Source organism: Pongo pygmaeus, chromosome 11, assembly GCF_028885625.2.
Source record: "Pongo pygmaeus isolate AG05252 chromosome 11, NHGRI_mPonPyg2-v2.0_pri, whole genome shotgun sequence".
Lineage (NCBI taxonomy): Eukaryota > Metazoa > Chordata > Mammalia > Primates > Hominidae > Pongo > Pongo pygmaeus.
Window position 1 is genome coordinate 85,835,514 of NC_072384.2, and position 20,172 is coordinate 85,855,685.

General features: G+C 35.9%; 1 pseudogene; it reads right to left on the bottom strand.

The window, feature by feature from the left end:
• Positions 1–865: 865 nt before the first annotated feature.
• Positions 866–15,062, bottom strand: LOC134737731 (large ribosomal subunit protein eL21-like; annotated as a pseudogene).
• Positions 15,063–20,172: the final 5,110 nt, after the last annotated feature.

The window sequence follows — 20,172 nt, forward strand, 5'->3', positions numbered from 1 at the left end:
TTAATTATAAGCAAATTTTCATTCATTTTTGAATTTTTGAGGTATTATATATATAAAAGTTGAGAAATCATATGTGTGTGGTTTGATGACTTTTTACAATTTAAACTCCCCCATGCAACCAGCACCTAGATCAAAAAGCAGAACATTGACAGCACTCCAGAAGTCCCTTTAATGCACACTTTTATTCGTTGTGCCTGAAGGGTAACCACTATTCTCCTTTTAATGCCATATATTATATTAGATTTTCAAAAACATTTTATCCTGAGAACCATACAAATAAAGATCGGATTTTATTGATTCAACCATATGTTGTGAGATACATTCATAATGTTGTTTGTAGTTGTAGTTCATTCACTTTCATTGTTCTACAGTATTCTAGTTGATAAACAGTTGAAAATTTATTCCTATATTTTACCTATGGTAATTGCCAATATTCTACCATTATGACTAAGACTATTACTTATATTCCTATGCATGTCATTTGAACATGTATGTGCATTTCTGTTAGGAATATACTTAGAAGTTAAATGGCTGGTTATGGATATGCTCTCCTCTAGTAAACGCTGCCAAATGATGGAATAAATTACTGTACAACCAGCAGTGTGTGGATTTTTAGTTGCTCCATATGTCTACCTTTTTTCCTTTTTTCATTTTTTCATTTTAGCAATTGTGAATATGCAGCAGAATTGTAATGTGATTTGAATTTGCACTTACCTGATAAATAATAAAGTTGATCACCTTTTCTTATGTTTATTTCCCATTTGGATATTCGCTTGTAAAGGGCTTTTAAAGTGTTTTGTCTAGACATACATATTTTTCAGTTTGTTTGTTTATAGTCAAAAGGTCTTCTATTTTTTTACACCTATTATGCCATGAATTCATAGGCAATAGGTTCCAGCAGCTCAGGCTTTGCACTAGGTCTCAGAAAGTATACTTCTTTGGGTAGAGCAGGCTGGCACTTCAGTTGAACTCACATACCTTTCTCTTTTGCTTCCTTCTTTTTCTGATCATTTTCCTTCTTGCATTTCAAAAATTTATCTCGGCTGTTAGAGCACTTAATATGCTCAATATGCACATTAATTATCTTGGCAAGAATCTTGTTCTTAACTTGTTTATTTATAACAATGCCAACAGCATGCTGGGTACATTGTATAATATTCCAATTTTTCCCTGGTAACATTTGTGGGACATTCCTTTTTGAACAGTATGCATTCTTTGATGTCTGCAGTATCACCATGCTTACAGGTTCACATGTATATGGCCAAAGGAGCACCTCCATATTTTCTAAAAAGCCTAGAGAACATATATTGGGTGCTTCTCCTCCTCTTTCCCTTTGTGTTCATCACTTTGGTGGATTACTGGAAGAAGGAGGTTCTAACTGAAAGGCTAAATTTAAAGTGTGAATAATGTTTTAAATAGTACACAGTATTTTGTAACATATTTCTTCAGCAATAATTTCTGCTATAAGTTTCATGTGTACTCTTTCAGTGATAACCTATGAAAATATAATTTTTCATATATTTATATTTATATATTGTTATAGTATATCTATAATATTATATCTATATAAATTATATGTATATAAATATAAAGTTATAACAAAAGGAAATTTGCTATGACTTTATATGGATGTATATAAATGTATATGTAAAAATTATTTTTAAAAAGCACATGGCAGGACTTGCACTTCTGGGAAGGTAGAGCAGAGGCATTTTTTTCTGTTCCTTTCATTAAGTACAACAAACCCCCTGGGCATTATATATAACATAAATATAAGAATATTTGGAAAAATAGAGAGAAGGCAGACTATACAGGTAACTTGGGACACAAGCAATGACATGGAGGGAATTTTACTGGGGTTTCTTTTTGCCTCATATACTCTAGACTGGGTACTGAAGAAACCAGAAAAAAAAAATGAAATGCCAACAGAAGCAGACAAAAATGTCCCCAAGAAAAGCATACTCTCTCTAGTTAGAGAACCTGGAATGGAGCAATTTAGCAAGATAGAAAACTTTTAGATAATCACTGCATTCCAGCTAAACAGTGCAGAAATTATGAAAAAATTTTGGCCTCATTTTCATCCCTACCAGCAAATGTTGAGGGAAGAGTCTAGACTTCAACTCTTGCCTAGCTGTAACAAGACATATCCCTTACCCGGCCATCTAGTGTGGTATCAAAGAAAAACCATGCAGAGTTAGGATTTTCTTATTCTCGTAGACAGTAACATTATCCTCATTCACTTACCAGAGTGATCTCAGAAGATATCTCATAAAATAAGATTTTTTAAAAATTATTTTTTATTTCAATAGGTTTTTAGGGAGCAGGTGTACACTGTACTCAATGTGTAGTCTTTTATCCCTTATCTCCTCCCACCATTTCCCCCAAGTACCCAAAGCCTAATGTATCACTCTTATGCTTTTGTGTCCTCACTGCGTAGCTCCCACTTATGAGTGAGAACATATGATGTTTGGTTTTTCATTACTGAGTTACTTCACTTATAGTAACAGTCTCCAGTTCCATCCAGGTTGCTGCAAGTGCCATTATTTCATTCCTTTTTATGGCTGAGTGGTATCCCTGTATATATATATCCATATATGTATATGGATATATATATGTATATGTATATATGGATATATACAGATATATATACATAGGGATACCACTCAGCCATATACATATATATATGGATATATATATATGAATATATATAGGGATATATATGTGAATATATATAGGGATATATATATGATATATATCTCTCTCATATTTTGTTACCCACTCATTGATTAATTGATGGGCATTTGGGCTGGTTCCATAATTTTGCAATTGTGAATTGTGCTGCTATAAACATGTATATGCAAGTATCCTTTTCGTATAATGACTTCTTTTCTTCTGAGTAGATACCTAGTAGTGGGATTGCTGGATCAAATGGTAGATCTACTTTTAATTCCCTAAGGAATCCCCACACTGTTTTCCACCGTGGTTGTACTAGTTCACATTCCTGCCAACAGTATAAAACTGTTCCGTTTTTACCACATTCATGCCAATATCTATTATTTTTTTATTTTTTTTTATCATGGCCATTCTTGCAGGAGTAGGGTGGCATCTCACTGTGGTTTTGATTTGCATTTCCCTGATAATTAGTGATGTTGAGCATTTTTCCATATACTTGTTGCCCATTTGTATATCTTCTTTTGAGAATTGTCTATTGATGTCTTTAGCCTGCTTTTTGGTGGGATTGTTTAATTTTTTCCTGATGATTTGTTTGAGTTCTTCGTAGATTCTGGATGTTAGTCCTTTGTTGGATGTACAGATTGTGAAGATTTTCTCCCACTCTGTATGTTGTCTGTTAACTCTGCTTCTTATTTATTTTTCTGTGTAGAAGTTTTTTAGTTTAATTAAGTCTCATCTATTTATCTTTGTTTTTGTTACATTTGCTTTTGGGTTCTTGGCCATGAAGTCTCTCCTTAAGCCAATATCTAGAAGGGCTTTTCTGATATTATCTTCTAAAATTTTCATGGTTTCCGGTCTTAGATTTAAGTATTTGATCCATCTTGAGTTGATTTTTGTATAAGGTGAGAGATGAAGATCCAGTTTAATTCTTCTACATGTGGCTTGCCAATTACTCCAGCACCATTTGTTGAGTAAGGTGTCCTTTACCCACTTTATGTTTTTGTTTGCTTTATTGAAGATCAGTTGACTCTAAGTATTTGGCTTTATTTCTAGGTCTCTCTATTCTGTTTCATTGGTCTATGTGCCTATTTTTATACCAGTATCATGCTGTTTTGGTAACCAGGAAGATATAGAAACTCTAAACAGGCCAACAACAAGCAGTGAGATTGAAACGGTAATAATAAAAAAAAAAATGCCAACAAAGAAAAGTTCAGGACCTGACGGATTCACAGCTGAATTCTATCAGACATTCAAAGAAGAATTGGTACCAATACTATTGACAATATTCCAAAAGATAAGGAAAGATAGACTCCTCCCTAAATCATTGTGTAAAGCTAGTATCACCGTAATACCAAAACCAGGACATAACAAAAAATGAAATGTACAGACCAATATCACTGATTAACATAGATGCAAAAATCCTCAACAAAATACTTGCCAAAAGAATCCAACAGCATATCAGAAGGATAATCTACCGTAATCAAGTGGGTTTTATACAAGGGAAGCAGGAATGGTTTAACACATACAAGTCAAAAAATGTCATACACCACATAAACAGAATTAAAATTTTAAAAATCCTGTAATTATCTCAATAGATGCAGAAAGAGCATTTGACAAAGTCTAGCATCCCTTTATGATTAAAACCCTCAGCAAAATCAGCATATAAGGGACATACCTTAAAGTAATAAAAGCCATGTACGACAAATCCCCAGCCAACATTTTACTGAACACGGAAAAGTTGAAAGCATTCCCCCTGAGAACTGGAACAAGATAGGGATGCCCACTTTCACCACTTCTATTCAACATAGCACTGAAAGTCTTAGCGAAAGCAATCAGACAAGAGAAAGAATAAAGGGCATTCGAATCAGTAAAGGGGAAGTCAAACTGTCGCTGTTTGCTGATGATATGATCATGTACCTAGAAAACCCTAAAAACACATCCAGAAAGCTCCTAGAACTGGTAAATGATTTCAGCAAATTTTCAAGACACAAAACTAAGGAGGTAAAAGACCACTACAACAAAAACGAGGAAACACTGCTGAAATAAATCATAGGCGACACAAACAAATGGAAACTCATCCCATGCTCATGGATGGGTAGAATTAATATTGTGAAAATGATCATACTGCAAAAGCAATCTACACATTCAATGCAATCCCCATCAAAATACCACCATCATTCTTCATATAACTAGAAAATACAATCCTAAAATTCACGCAACCAAAAAAGAGCCTGCATAGTCAAAGAAAGACTAAGCAAAAAGAACGAATCTTGAGGCATCACATTACCTGACTTCAAACTATACTACAAGGCCATAGTCACTGAAACAGCATGGTACTGGTATAAAATAATTTCAAATAAGTTCTACTAGAGTTTTATAATGCTTAACCAGTCCAGGATTTAATAAAAATATTATTGACTATGCTAAGAACCAAAAAATCTAAAATCAATTGGCAAAATACAATAAAAAACACGAACATTAAGATGACCCAAATGTTAGAAATATGTGGTAAGGATTTTATAGCAATCATCACAAAAATGCTTTAATCAATAAATTAAAACAAATAAAAAATAGAACACAACAGCAAAAGAAACCCAGAAAATATAAAAAAGAATGAAATGGAAATTTTCAAACTAAAAATGTTATAACCAAAATAAAATATAAGTGGTTCAATAGCAGAATGGAGAGGACAGAGAATGAAACAGTGAACTTGGAGACTGAACGTAGAAATTGCCTATTATGAACAACAGAGAAAAAATTAACTGGGGAAAAAGAACAGAGCCTCAGGAATATGTGGTACTATTATATTACAAAAGATTAAGCATTGGGGTAATCAATATCTAAAAGGAAATAAAAAAGATTGAGGTTGAAAATTTTTGAAGAAATAAAGGCAGAATATTTTCCAAATCTGACAACACACACACACACACACACACACAAACAGGGAAAGAGAGAGAGAGAGAGATAAACTCACAATTTCAAGAATCTGATCAAATCTTAAATAGGACAAACTGAAAGAAATCTATGACAAAACACATCCTAGTTAATGATCTGAAATTTAAAAACAAAGAATATTTTAGAAAGCATACAGAGAAATTGATGCATTACCTTTAAGGGAAAAACCATTCCAATGACAGTGCATTTCTCACGAGAACTCAAAGGAGGTTGAAAGGAAATGACAAAGCCTAATTCAAGTACTGAAAAAAAAAAAAACTACCAACCTAGAATTTTATAGACAGAAAAAGTATCATTCAGAAATGAAAGGGAAATCAAAACATTTTAAGATGAATGAAAACCAAGATAATTTGATGCCAGTAGATCTACCCTAAAAGAATAAAGAGAATTAATAAAACAGAAATTGGATGATACTAGGAGAAATAAAACAACAGAAAAGAAAAAAATGGCAGAAGCAAAATTATGGAAAATACAATAGTTTTTATGTTTGATGGTTGAAGCAAAACATAACACTGTCTAAGATGGCTCTAAATATATGTAGAGGAATATTTCAGAAAACTATATTATATGTTTAGAAGGAGTGTAATGGACAGTAAAGTTTCTATACTTCACTTCAACAGGTAAAATGTCAACACCAGTAGATTTTGATTAGTTATATATGTATGTAATGTTATACCTAGAGCAACCACTAAAGATAGTATACAAAAAGATATGCTCAAAAACACTATAGATCAATCAGAATAAAACTCTACAAAATGTTCATGTAATCCACAGGAAGACAAGAAATAATAAAACACAGGAACAAACAACAGTGAGAGCGAACAACAGTGAGAAAACAAAAAATAAAGTTACAGACTTAAGCCCTGACAATAATTACATTAAATATCAATGCTACAAATACAATTAAATTACAGATTGGAAGACTAAACAAAAACCAGCCAATCAACCAAAATAAATATAACCCAACAATATGCTGTCTAAAGGAAACTACTTCAAATATAATTATATAGTTAGCTTGGAAGTAAAAGGATGGAAAAGACACACCATGTGTATTAAACCATTCTTACATTGCTCCAAAGAAATACCAGAGACTGGGTAATTTATAATGAAAACAGGTTTAATTGACTTCCAGTTCTACGGGATGTACAGGAAGCAGAGCTCTGACATCAGCTTCTGGGAGGGCTTCAGGAAGCTTACAATTATAGTGAAAGGCAAGGGGGAGCAAGTACATCACACGGTGAAAGCAGGAGCAAAAGACAGTGGTGGGAAAGGTGCCACACAGCTTTAAACAACCAGATCTCATGAGAACTCATGTACTATTGTTACGAAAGCACCAAGGGGATGGTGTTGAACTACTCATGAGAAATCCACCCCCATGATCCAATTATCTCCCACCAGGCCCCACCTCCAACACTGAGAATTACAATTCAACATTAGATTTGTGCAGGAACAAATATCCAAAGTAGTTCATTCTGCCCCACCCCTCCCAGTTCTCATGACCTTCTCATATTGTAAAATACAATCATCGATTCTTAATAGTCCCCACAAAGTCTTAACTCATTCCAGCATTAACTCAGAAGTCCTAAGTCCCACATCCAAATTCTTACCTGCAAATGAGTTCCTTCCACCTATTGAAGTGGCTTTGTTGACTGGGGAAATACCCAAAGTTCATTATCTCACATCAAGAAGATTAAGGACACAGATACACGTGGGTGGGTTAAGGAGAGGAAAGTTTAATAGGTAGAAAAGAAGAGAGCAGCTCCCCCATGCAGAGGGAGGAAGGCTCTGAATGGATTTCCTTGTGCGTGGCAGGAAATGGTTGGTTATATAAAGGTGTTTCAGAAGACAGTGTAAGGCAGTGTCTGATTTACAATGGGCCCACAGGATTGGTTTGACCAAGTGTGCCACTTACATAGCCCACAAAGAAACTGGTCATGCCACCTTAATCTTTTATTATGCAGATGGGGTTTTTTTCCTGGCTTGCACCATGACATCTGCACATGTGGTGCCAAAGAGAAGGGAGAGAGGAATTGCCATGTTGGATGTACCTGGCTTTTAGGTACAGCTGCCAGCATTAATGCAAGCTTCCAGCTTGCTTGTCTATGCTTGCAGCCTGACTTTTCAGGCTGCTTTCTGCTAGAAAAGAAATGGTTTGCGGACTGCTTTTTATTAAATGAAAAGCCTTACCAAGGACTCCTGTACCCTCACTATCTGCCTAAATAATTACTTTTTTACTCCTATATTATTCCCCGCTCAGGAGCTGTAACTCTAACTCCTGTTAGGGGGTCTTGGACAATGACTCCTTCTGGATACTTCCTGCTGAAAGGGGGTATTGAGTGAAGGATAGCTAGGGTTCCTCCTGGAGTTGATATAAGGGTCTTTGGAAGAATGGTGTGTCCATGTGTGATTCTGTTTGCAGCACCATTTGGAGTTTGATTGCTTCTAGACAAGAGGAAACAATTCAAGTTATACTATTGAGGATACAAGGTTCAAACATTAATATATGACCTATAAGCAAGAAGGGGCTTCATAAAGGAGTTAACAAATTCCATAAAGAAGCCTGGAATTCATTAAGGAGAGTGTGTAGCCACCCTGGGCTTGAGCCCACATTTTCTCTTAGCTTGCCAGTGATTTTAATCTGATCTTTAAGTACCTGTAGGTTTTCTTCTACTTGACTAGAGGTGTTGATCCAGAAGCAGCAAGTTTGATTTAAAAGTGCACAGGTACTCCCTATTTCTACTGTAAGGACATCTAAGGCCTGTCTACTTTGTGCTACTACTGAAGCTAAAAAGTTTATAGATTGTTGTGCTTCTATGACTCCTACTATGTTGTCCTTCTATGGCTTTCCATCCTCATTGCATCATAATGGATATATTAGGTACTGATCTTTCAAGGAAAGGAATACCAGAAAACAAGAATAAGCCTCTGGCTATAGAATCTCCCATCCATGGTTTTTCTAAGATGAGATTGTCATGTGCATGCCCTCCCCAGTCTTCCCTTTCAGTGAAATCTCCATATAAGAACATGAAAATTATAGATCTTTTTGTTCAGCATATCCAAGATAGTGCAGTTTTTAGAAAAGAGCCTATATTGGGTATGTCCTTATATGATGTTGCATTGTCAGTAGAATTAAAAAATAATAGGTCAGAAACCACTGCTACTATAGCACAAGTTCCCTTCCAATGCCTAGGGAGGATTAAGTGTAGCCAAGAGCCACAAAGGAAATATAGCCCTGTTCCTTGAAGGAATGATGCTAAGTTGTGACTTGTGAGAGACAGATTTTTCTCATATCTTAAAAGTTTTTCCCTCTTATATATAATAGGAGCATCACTGGGATAGGGATATCTATAATCAGGATAGTCATTTACGATGCCGTTTGGAATTTTACATGCTAAGTGAGAAGGGTCCACTTGATAGTTGGAGTTTTGAAAGATTAGGGACACAATATGCCCTGGCCAATATATTAGATCATCCTCATGACAAGTGCTGTCAGTCCAGATGTCCCCAGTTTATCCACAAATTTGCAGGCCACCACTATTGGTGGGCCTCATTCAGGGATCTGGAATTCCATGAGGGGGCATGTTTGGAAAGGCCCATATGTTATTTTTAACATCGTAGTATATTGTGTCAAAGGGGCTACCTAGAGCCTGCCATTCCCACTGAAACTTTCCACCAGGAGAGGCCAGACTTTGAAAGCCTCCCCATAGGGCTTCTAACTTTCTTATATCATCCCTATTACATTTTTTCTCCAATTCTCTGAACTTTCAGTGATTACAAGTGTGGTGTTATAATATTTGAGATCTCTCAGGTATGGTCCCTTTCCCCCACTTCTAAAACAAAGAGAGGCATTTACTATTACCCAGTCAAGTTTCCCCAGCCTGAGAGTGTGAAGCTAATCTTCAGGGAAAATGTCTTCTGGCACGTTCTGGCACTGGAAGAGAAAGTGTCTTCCTGTGAGGAGTTACTTATCCAGTTGAAAGTACTCCCATACCATGTTCCATTTATGCCTGACAAGTCTCTAAATGGTTAAAGATAAGGCTAACAAAGGGAATCCTAAGACGGTAAGTTCCAGGTCATGGAGAGGTTTCTTAGTGTTATTGAACTGAGCAAACCACTCAGGACAGGCCCAGAAATTAGTCTTGGGCCTAATTTGGCCCTTTAGCTACTGTAGTAGCTAAAGGGTGTGACGTATTACCAAATCCAATAAAAAGCCCTAGCAGACTTTGTGATAGTAAAACATTCATCTTTACTTCCTGTCAGTAACTGTTATCCCTGCTAAAGGATAATAATTGAGCAAAATACTACAGTAATTGAGAATTTCTGTTTGATATTCCACCCTTGGGGTGCTACAGTATATAGTCCTACTGCAAATAGTAGAGTTAGTATAACAATTCCTGCAGGGTAATGTAGTAGATAATTTCCATCTAAAATTGTTATTCACCAAGATATAGAATTTCTCTTTGGAGGTCTATGAAGTTACAAATATAATTCCATGGATAATTAAAAATCTCCTAGTTGGGTCTGGTGACTCATGCCTGTAGTCCCAGGACTTTGGGAGGCCAAGGTGTGTGGAGCCCGAGCTCAGAAGTTCAAGATCAGCCTGGCCAACATGGTAAAACCCCATCTCTATTAAAAATACAAAAAAATCAGCCAGGTGTGGTGGCGATCGCCTGTAATCCCAGCTACTCAGGAGGCTGAGGCAGGAGAATCACTTGAAGTCAGGAGGCAGAGGTTGCAGTGAGCCAAGATGGCACCACTGCACTCCAGTCTGGGTCACAGAGCAGCATTCTGTCTCACCAAAAAAAAAAAAAAAAAAAAAAAAAAATCTTGCAAATACACATCAAAAAGTTCTGTTATCTGGAGTAGAATCTCAAGAGGAACAAAAAGTATTTGGTGAGGTAGGGGTGGGACTTTCAGGAATGAAACATAGGTTCCCCAATGCAACTAAGGGGTTGAGAAAAATATCAGATTAGAGTTCTTCCTGAGATGCCCCTTATGGTCGTGCTATGGGAAGAGGAAAGGCCTTAATTAGAGAGCAGAAGCAAGAGACTTTCTTCAGTCTCCAGAAAAACGCCTATCTACCTTTCTTCAATTTCCAGAATCACCCAGGGCTCCTGTACTGTAATGGCAGTTTGAGCCACTGGAGCCGAATGTTTGAGCCTTGGGACCCATCAGTTTTGTTGGACCATCTGTGAGACTGGTTCTGAACCCAGTGACCTCTGTCTCCAGAGCAGTCTCATCTCCAGTGGTCTCTGCCACAGGCTAGACAGGGTCAAGGTGGCTTCCTCTTGCTGCTTGGGCACTCCTTCTTAAAGTGCCCTGAATTACCACATTGTTAGCAGCTAGAAGACAAACCTCAGGGATCCTGAACTTTTCAAGCTTGCAATGCGGCTACTAGAGCCTCTGTCCTCTTGTGTTTCCTCGCTTTCTCTTGGCCCACTTCCTGGTCCCTATTATAAAAGACTGAAGTGGCTATTTTCAGGAGGTTCTCTAAGGTGCTATCTGGCCCTATAGCTTGCTTCTGTAGTTTCCTTCTAATATCAGGAGCTGCCTGTGTAATAAATTTGTCCTTTAGGATGAGGTTCCCTTGAGTGAATGAAGGGATGAGGAAGTGTGTTTTGTTAGTGCCTCTCTCAGCCTTTTCATAAAAGTTATGGGATTCTCATCTGACTTTTAGTCCATCATAGACAGTTTATAGTAATTAAGAAGTTTGGCCCTAGTTCTTCATAGGCCCTCTAATATGCACGTTAAAAAGTGTTTCCTTTTCCATTCAACTTCTTTCCCATCTCCTTTTTTCTTTTTTATTCTACTATAGGAGACACATTGCTCATCTTTGTATTTCTCCGCTGCCAGCAGAGCTGCCTGCTTTTTGGCTGCATTGAGGGTCTGGCTTAGGAGCAGCATAACATTCCTCCATGTAAGTTCAAACACCTGAGTTAAATTTTAGAAAGTTTCTATATACTTATCAGGGTCGTCAGAAAATTGGCATAAGTCTACCTTTATTTGCCTAAGCTCCTATAATGGGAAGGTAATATGAACCCTATGGCTCCGTTTCCATCAGGCATTTCCTGCAGGGGTAAGAGTGAAGCAGGGGAAGTGGTTAGTTTTGGAGGTGGTGGAGCTGGAGGAGCTGATGGTATGGTTGGAGGGGGTTCCAGATAAGGGGGACTGGAAGGGTTGGGACATTAAATAGCTATCTCAGATTGTTTCCCTGGAATCTGCTTTAGCTTTGGGTCATCATTCCCTATGGACTTGCCTGACATGGCTGCTAAAAGAACTAGGTTGACTGTACAAAGCTTGTAAAGGTCTAGGTTGTCTCGAAGGGCAAAGAAAGCCCTGCGAGACATAGGGGACCTCAGCCCATTTGCTCTCTTGTCTGCCGAAAAGATCTAATTGTTGAATAATATTAAAATCAAGGCTTCCCCCAGTAGGCCAGGTTTTTCTGTCCTCAAGATGGAAAGAAGGCCATGCCATTGTGCAACAAAATATGAGGAGCTTTTTCTTCAAAGTCTCAGGGTCGAAGGAGTCCCAGTGCTTCAGAATGCACTCAAGAGGAATGCAGACTGAAGATGGGCTGTCACCCATCTAGAAAGAGAAGGCGAGAGAAAAGGTGTCCCTTTAGTCTTCCTCCTTCCAGTGTGACCCAGGGTGGAAAGGAAAGCCCCCTTTCTCACAGCTCCACTAAGAAGTGTCCCAGTGGGGATTCTGTGTGGGGGCTCCAACCCCACATTTCCCCTTGGTGCTGCCAGAGCAGAGGTGCTCTATAAGGGCTCTGCCTATGCAGCACATCTCTGACTGGAACCCAGGCTTTTCCACACATGCTCTGAAATCTAGGTGCAGGCTTCTAAGCCTTCTTCACTTTTGCATTCTGTGCACTTACAGGCTTAACACCAGATCGAAGCTGCCAAGGCTTACAGCTTGCACCTTCTGAAACAGCAGGCTGAGTTGCATCTGGGCCCCTTTGAACTGAGGCTGAAGCTGGAGCAGCTGAGATCCAGGCAGTAGTGTCTTGAAGCTACACAGGGAATTTTTTTTCATAACCATTTAATCAATCTCTTAGAAGTTTCAAGCATTCCCTCAGCTTCCTGTTTTCAGAGGCCTCCAAAATCCTCTAACTTCTGCCCATTACCCAATTTCAAAGCTGCTTCCACATTTTCAGGCATCTTCATAGCAGTGTTCCACTCTTCAATACCAATTTTCTGTATCAAGCCATTTCTTGCATTGCTATAAACATATATCTGAGATTGGGTAATTTATAAGAAAACAGGTTTAATTTTCTCTCAGTTCTGCAGGCTCTGCAAGAAGCATAGCTCTGGCATCACTTCTGGAGCAGCCTCAGGAAGCTTATAATTATGGTGGAAGACAAAAGGGAAGCAGGCAGGCACATCACATGGTGAAAACAAGAGCAAAAGAGAGAGTGGCAGGGAAGGGTCCACACACTTTAAACAACAAGACCTAACAAGAACTCATTCACTATGGCAAGGACAGAACCAAGGAAATGGTGCTAAACTATTCATGGGAAAATCATCCCCATGATCCAATGACCTCCCACCAGGCCCCACTTTCAGCATTGGGGATTACAATTCAACATGAGATATAGTTGGGGACAAATATGCAAAGTATATCAGCAAGCAAACATTAATCAAAGTAAGTCAGAAATGGCTTTATTAATATCAGATAAAGTAGGCTTCAGAGCAAGGAACATTCTTAGAAAAAAGTGACATTTTATAATAATAAAAGGGCCAATCTAACACAAAGGTATGAGAATCCTAAATGTGTAAGTAACAAATAACAGAGCTGCAAAATATGGGAATTGAAATCTGGTAGAACTGAAAGGAGAAATAGACAAATGCACAGTTATAATTGGAGAGTTTACTTCAACACTCTTTTCTCAATAGTTGAAAGAACAAATAGAAAATCAGCAAGGATATAGAAAAACTCAACACTGAAGCAACAGGATATAATCAACATTTATACCCCAAACAACAGAATATACCCTTCCCCCAACCTAGCATAAGCCATATACCAAGATAGACTATATTATGGGTCATAAAAGAAACCAAGCAAGTTTAAAATCATATGGAATATGTTCTCTGACCATAATGGGATCAAATGATATTGATACAGAAATCAATATCAGAAAGATAACAGAAAAATTTTCGAACCCTTGGAAACTAAACAACTAATTTCTTAGCAATGCATATGTCAAAGAACAACTCTTAAAGGATAATTTAAAATGCACTGAATTAAATGAACATGAAAATAAAATATATCAAAATTTGTGCATAGAAGTTACAGTGATGCTGGGGGGAAATTTGTAGTACTAAATAATTAGTAAATAGGAAATGTCTTCAGTCAGTTAGTTACCTAAGTGCCCACTTCAAGAATCTGGAAATAGAATAGCAAAATAAACCCAAGGCAAGTAAAAGAAAGTAAAGAATAACAATAAGAGTAGATATCAATAAAATGTAAAACAGAAAACAAAACAGCACTTTAATAAAAATGAAGCTTGTTCTTTGAAAAGATTAATAAAATTGACAAATTTCTATGAAGATTGACAAGAAAACAGAAAGAAGACACATATTAGTAATGTCAGGAACAAAGCAAGGGATATCACCATGGTCCCTGTTGATAGTAAAAGTATAATAAGGGAATACTATCAGTAAAAGGATAAAAAGAAAATTCTACATACAGAAATTGGTCACTTTACATAAAATAGACAAATTCTTCAAAAAGTCTAAACTACCATAACTCATCCAATATGAAATAAAATTTTTAGTAGCTATATAACTACTAAGGATATTAAATTGTTATTTAAACTCTCAGAAAGTAAATCTCCTGCTCCAGATGGTTTCAATGGACAATTAATTCTACCAAATGTTTACAGAAGAATTAACATTAATTCTACACAATCTTTTCAGAAAATAGGGAAGGAGGGAATGTTTCACGATTTATCCTATGTACCTAGTATTTACACGGATACTAATAAGACAGCACACACACACAAAGGAAATTATAGACCAATGTCCCTCATGTATACAGTTGCAAAAATTCTTGACAAATTTTATAGAATTCGGCAATGTGGAAAAATAACTGTACCTTATTAACAAAGAGTATTTATTTCCAGATATGCAAGACTGATTCAATATTCAAAAATCAATCAATGTAATCCACTATATTAACAATCTAAAAAGAAAGTCACATGGTCATATCAATCACATAGGAAAAGGTTTTGGCATGATTCACTTTCATTCATTAAAAAAAATTCAGAGACTAGAAATGGAAGAAAAGTTTGTCTATTTGAGAAAGAGAATCTACAAAAACCTACAGTCTAAATTATATTAAAAGGTGAAATATTGAATGCTTACCCCTAAGATCAGAAACAGTGTAAGAATGTCAGTCCTCACCACTACTAGTCCACACAGTACTGACATTTTTAGCCAGCATAGTAGGACAATAAAATGAGAGTTAAAAAAACATACTGCTTGGAAACAATTAATTAAAACTGCTTCTATTTTAAGATGACATGCTGTTCCACAAAGAAAATCACAAGGAATGTAAAATTAATAAGAGGGCTCAGCAAGGTGGCTATACATAAGATAACACATGAAATTATATTTCTATATACTAGCAACGAATACCTGAACACAGAAATTAAAAATAGAGTTTTATGTAAAGTCATTCATAAATAATGAAATGCAAGGGTTTTAATCTAACAAAACAATTACAAGGCTTGAATGCTGAAAACCAGAAAACTGTTGGAAAAAAATCAAATAAATTCTAAATAAGTGGAGAAATATTCTGTATTCATGGATTGGAAGATTCAACATAGTAAGGATGTCAGTGTTCTCCAAAATAACGTATATTTGATATGGAAAAGCAAAGGAACTAAAATAGCTAAAACAAATTCTGGGGGAGAAAAGTAGGAGGAAACATTTTACCTGATTTCAAGTCTTATCATCACCACAGTAATCAAGACTCTAAGGTATTGGCAGAGGGATAGAAACATAGTCAATGGAATAAAATAGGGAACTCAGAAATAGTGCCACAAAAGTACAGCCAACAGATTTGTGACAAAGGTGCAAAATCAATTTAAAAGATTGAAACTGGCTGAATTGTCCCACAGGACTGATGTTTATCATTTCTTACGAATAAACATAGAAATAGACCCTTCCAGTCTAAAAAATTGAAAAAGTTAAATTTGTCTTAGCTGAGTTCCTTTCTCAGGAAAATCAACCATCAGGCCTCCCATCTGGGCATATCAAGGAACTGAAACTTATACATTTCTTTCCAGGTCACTGCATCTGTACCATAAGATGCCAGATCCCGCAACTATCATGATTGCCTAACCAACCACCTGTTGGTTGGTCCTGTTGACCAACTCTTCTCCTTACCTCTCTCTAATTTCTGTTCTCCCATACATGGTTACATTTCTTCCCTGCTATATAATAACCTCCAATTTTACCCAGTCAGGGAGATGGATTTGAGACTGATCTCTCATCTTCTCAGCTGCAACGTTGTCTTGTGATTAGGCTTCTGTCGGGTAGGCAGCAGGATCTAGACCAAATCCCTAGTTTTTCGGTAACAGGACCAAGGATAGTATTTTCAACAAATGGTGCTGGAGCAACTGAATAGCCATAGACAACAAAAAAAAACAAACTAACAAAAAAACCCAAATTTTGATTTAGGTCTCACACTTTGTGCAAATATCAACTCAAAATAGATCATAGTCTTCAATGTAAAACAAAACTAAAATAACTTTATAAGATAATGTAAGAAAAAATCTTTGAGACATAGGGCTTGGTGAAGAGTCCTTTAAAATGATATCAAAGTACAATTCCTTAAAAATATTGCTAAATTGAACTTCTTTTATATTAAAACTTTTGTTCCATGAAAAACCCTGTTAAAAGACAAACTACAGATTTGGAGCAAAGATTTTTAAATCTATATATTTAACAAAGAATTCATAAAAGAATATATAAATAATTCTCAAAACTCAACTGTGAAACAAAACTATTTAATTCTAAAATGTGTACAGGATATAAAAAGACATTTCACAGAAGTGAATATGTGGACTGAAAACAAGCATAGGAAAAGATGTTCAACATTGCTAGCCATTAAGACCAAGACGAAATATCACTACATACTTACTAGAACATCTAAAATAAAAGTGATGTTTAAATATTATAACTATAGTGATTTAATTTAAACGTATTTAATAAATTTATGTTATTGAATAATAGTAACTATAAAAATAGTAATTACCAAAGGATGCAAAGAATCTGGATCTCTCACACATTGCTAGCAGAAATGTAAAATGGTACAGTCTTTATGGAAAACTACTTTGGCAATATCTTTAAAAAAAAACTAAACACACTTATCATGTGTACTACTCCTTGGGCATTCATGGCAGAGAAATGAAGATCTATCCCCTCACAAAAATGTTCCCATAATTGCTTATAGCAGTTTTGGGGGAACTTTTCCTTAGAAATTATAGCCTAAAACTGGAAATAGCCAAAATGTGCCTTAATGAATGAACGGTTAAACAAACTGCAGTACATTCATACTGTAAAATACTACTCAATAATACAAAGAAGAGACTATTGATACACTCAGCACCTTGGATATATCTCCAGCATGTCTGCTGAGTTAAAAAACAACAAAAAAGCTAATCTCAGAAAGTCACATACAGTATTATTTCATTCATAAATCACTCTTGAAATGCCAATATTATAGAATTAGAAAACATTTGATTTGTTTTCAGGGGTTAGGTATGGTGGGGAGGGGTGTGACTGTAAAGATGTAGCATGATGGAGATCTTTTAGGTGATAGAGTAATTTTGTCTCTATATGACTGTGGTGGTTACGTAAGTCTACCTACGTGAATGAATGGCATAGAACTAAATATATACAGTGTATCAATGTCAAGTTCTTGGTTTTGATATTATTACACTATAGTTATGTAGGATATAACCCTTATGGAAAATTCAGTGAAGAGTACATGGGGCCTCTCTCTGTACTATCTTTGTAACTATTTTTTATCTATAATTATGTCAAAATTAAAATATTTATAAAAAAGAAAATGTTAGCATAATGTACACATTTATTTTCACCTGGAAAAAAATTAAAAATTTGTCCTTGGGATTATACCATACTACCTAATTCTTTTTATGGCTGTGTATTATATCGATTTTTATTTGGTCCAGAATCCTTTGGCATTTTTTTTTCTGACTTTTTGGCATAATAAACATTGCTGCAATAAATGTAGTTTACAGAACTGATATCGGCAAGTGCTTATCGCAGAACATTCATAATAGGTGGCTACAGTGGTCATCTATTCCAAAAGATTGGGCATACAATTTGATGAATCAGTTCCATTACAGTACTGGCTATAAAGGTTCTATATTTTGTGCTTATCTGTATGATAAATTTCTAAGAGTGAAATTACTGGATAAATCTATTTTTATTATAGCAAACTTTAAATTAGTTTTAATAATAGAAACAGTATTTCCTTATTTTATTTTATTTTGATAAAATTCCTTAAGAATATTCATTATTTATTTTAATGTAAATTTTAGAATCAACTTTGCTAACTACAAGTTCCCACTGACATATTATTAGATATATGTTAAAATTATAGATTAAAATAGGGATAAAGAGTATCTTTCTGATACTGAGTTGTCTCAAGATCACACTGTGAGTATAATATTCAGGTCTTCTTAGCTATTCCTTAATTTTTATATAGACTTAAAACATTCCTAGTTAAATTATTTTTATTTTTGAGGCTTTTGTAAACTGGATTTGTTCTTCAAAGACATTTTCTAATTGTACTGGAATATTTAAATAAGTAGTTTATTATTTGTGTATTTTAAAAGCTCTCTGCAGAACGTGGCTTGATTTACTAGGTGCCTACAAATTTTTTGGTTTTCATCTTGAATATACAGAAAACACCTCTTAGGCACAGTGCATGTGTGTGTGTGTGTGTGTGTGCGCTTGCACACACACACATACCACCTTGGAGTTAGGTAATCTGTGTGATTAAGTTCTGAGTAACAAATACAGGCAGAAGTGTTATGATACATTTTCAGGCCTTCGCCAGGAAAACTACTTGTATAGTCCTACACATTCTCTCTTTACCACCCCATTGTGGAGAGCTGTAGGAGATTGGTCAGTGTGGTGGGAGAAACTATAGGGAAAAGGAGCAGGCCTTCTGAAAGGTCAAAAGGCTCTGCAAAGCTCCAGGGGAGAACAGCTGAAGTCAGCTTTTCTATAACCCTGAGCCAGAGGGCAAGGAGTAGGCACAAGGGAGTGTGAGGGAATTAATCTTGATCAAACTTGTTTGTTAGAAGTTGTTCAGGAACTGACCTTTGAACATCCATGCATGTGACATTCCCTGAAAGTGGAACAATAAATGTTAATTATCTACAGATTGTGTTTGGTCCAGGTTTTTGGCATTGTGCCTGCACTGAATTAAAGCAAGAAGCTCCAGCTTCTCAGGGCTGCACTCTGGACACTTGAGCTGGGCAGTCCCCTAGGTGCTCTTACACTACACACCTGTGTCTGAGTACTCATTTCGTCCATCAGCCAGGGTCTGGGGACAGACCCGGCAGAGAGTTTAACAAAGGACTCTAAATCCAAAGGGTTAGCAGAGCCCAATTGTGGGCAGAAACTTGGTCCCTAAACCATCATCTGAAAGGCCATGAGGAAAGGTCAACTGTCAACATCAGTACTGAACACAGAAGAGAAATATAAGCCATAGAGATTATTCTTAAAGGAGTGAATTTGCTTTGACTAAAATTTTTTAATAAGTAGAAATGGGTTTTCCAAGCTTATTATCACTTCATTTATAAGCAATAAAAGTTTTATCCCCTTTACTTACAGTTATTAAACTTTCTTCATATTTAATTGTATTAGTTAGTACATCACAAATATCTGGAGGTGACAGAGGGCATTTCCCAGTCCTATAATTAATTTTGATTAGAATTATTTTAATGTTTTAGCTGTAAGCATCATTCTAGCTTTTCTTCATACACACACACACACACACACAAAGGAAGAACACACCTACTCCTATTTTATTTTAAAAGGAAAGTGAATTTTGCCAAATTTCTTTTCAACATTCACAAAGATTACTGAATCAAAGCAAATTATACTAATAATGTGTGAACATGGAATCATCCTTGCATTCCTAGTATAAACCCCACTTGTTTTGGTATATCAATATGTAATATGCTAATTGATTAAATTCACAAATTTTTTTTTTAATTTTTGTGTTGACATTACTTTTTTATGTGTAATTAATCAATTATGTTCCTAAATTAAACTGTATTTTTGGAGCTTTTATATGAACAATAGATGGCTTCATAAAATAAATTTGGAAGTTTTCATTTCTACTCTATGGTCTTGTATTAGTCAAGGTCCTCCAGAGAAACAGAACGAACAGAACGTGTGTGTTTGCGTGTATGTGTGTGTGTATATATACATACTTATATACATATATATATTTAAGACTGCAGAAATTTTGCATAAATAAAGAAAAGCCACT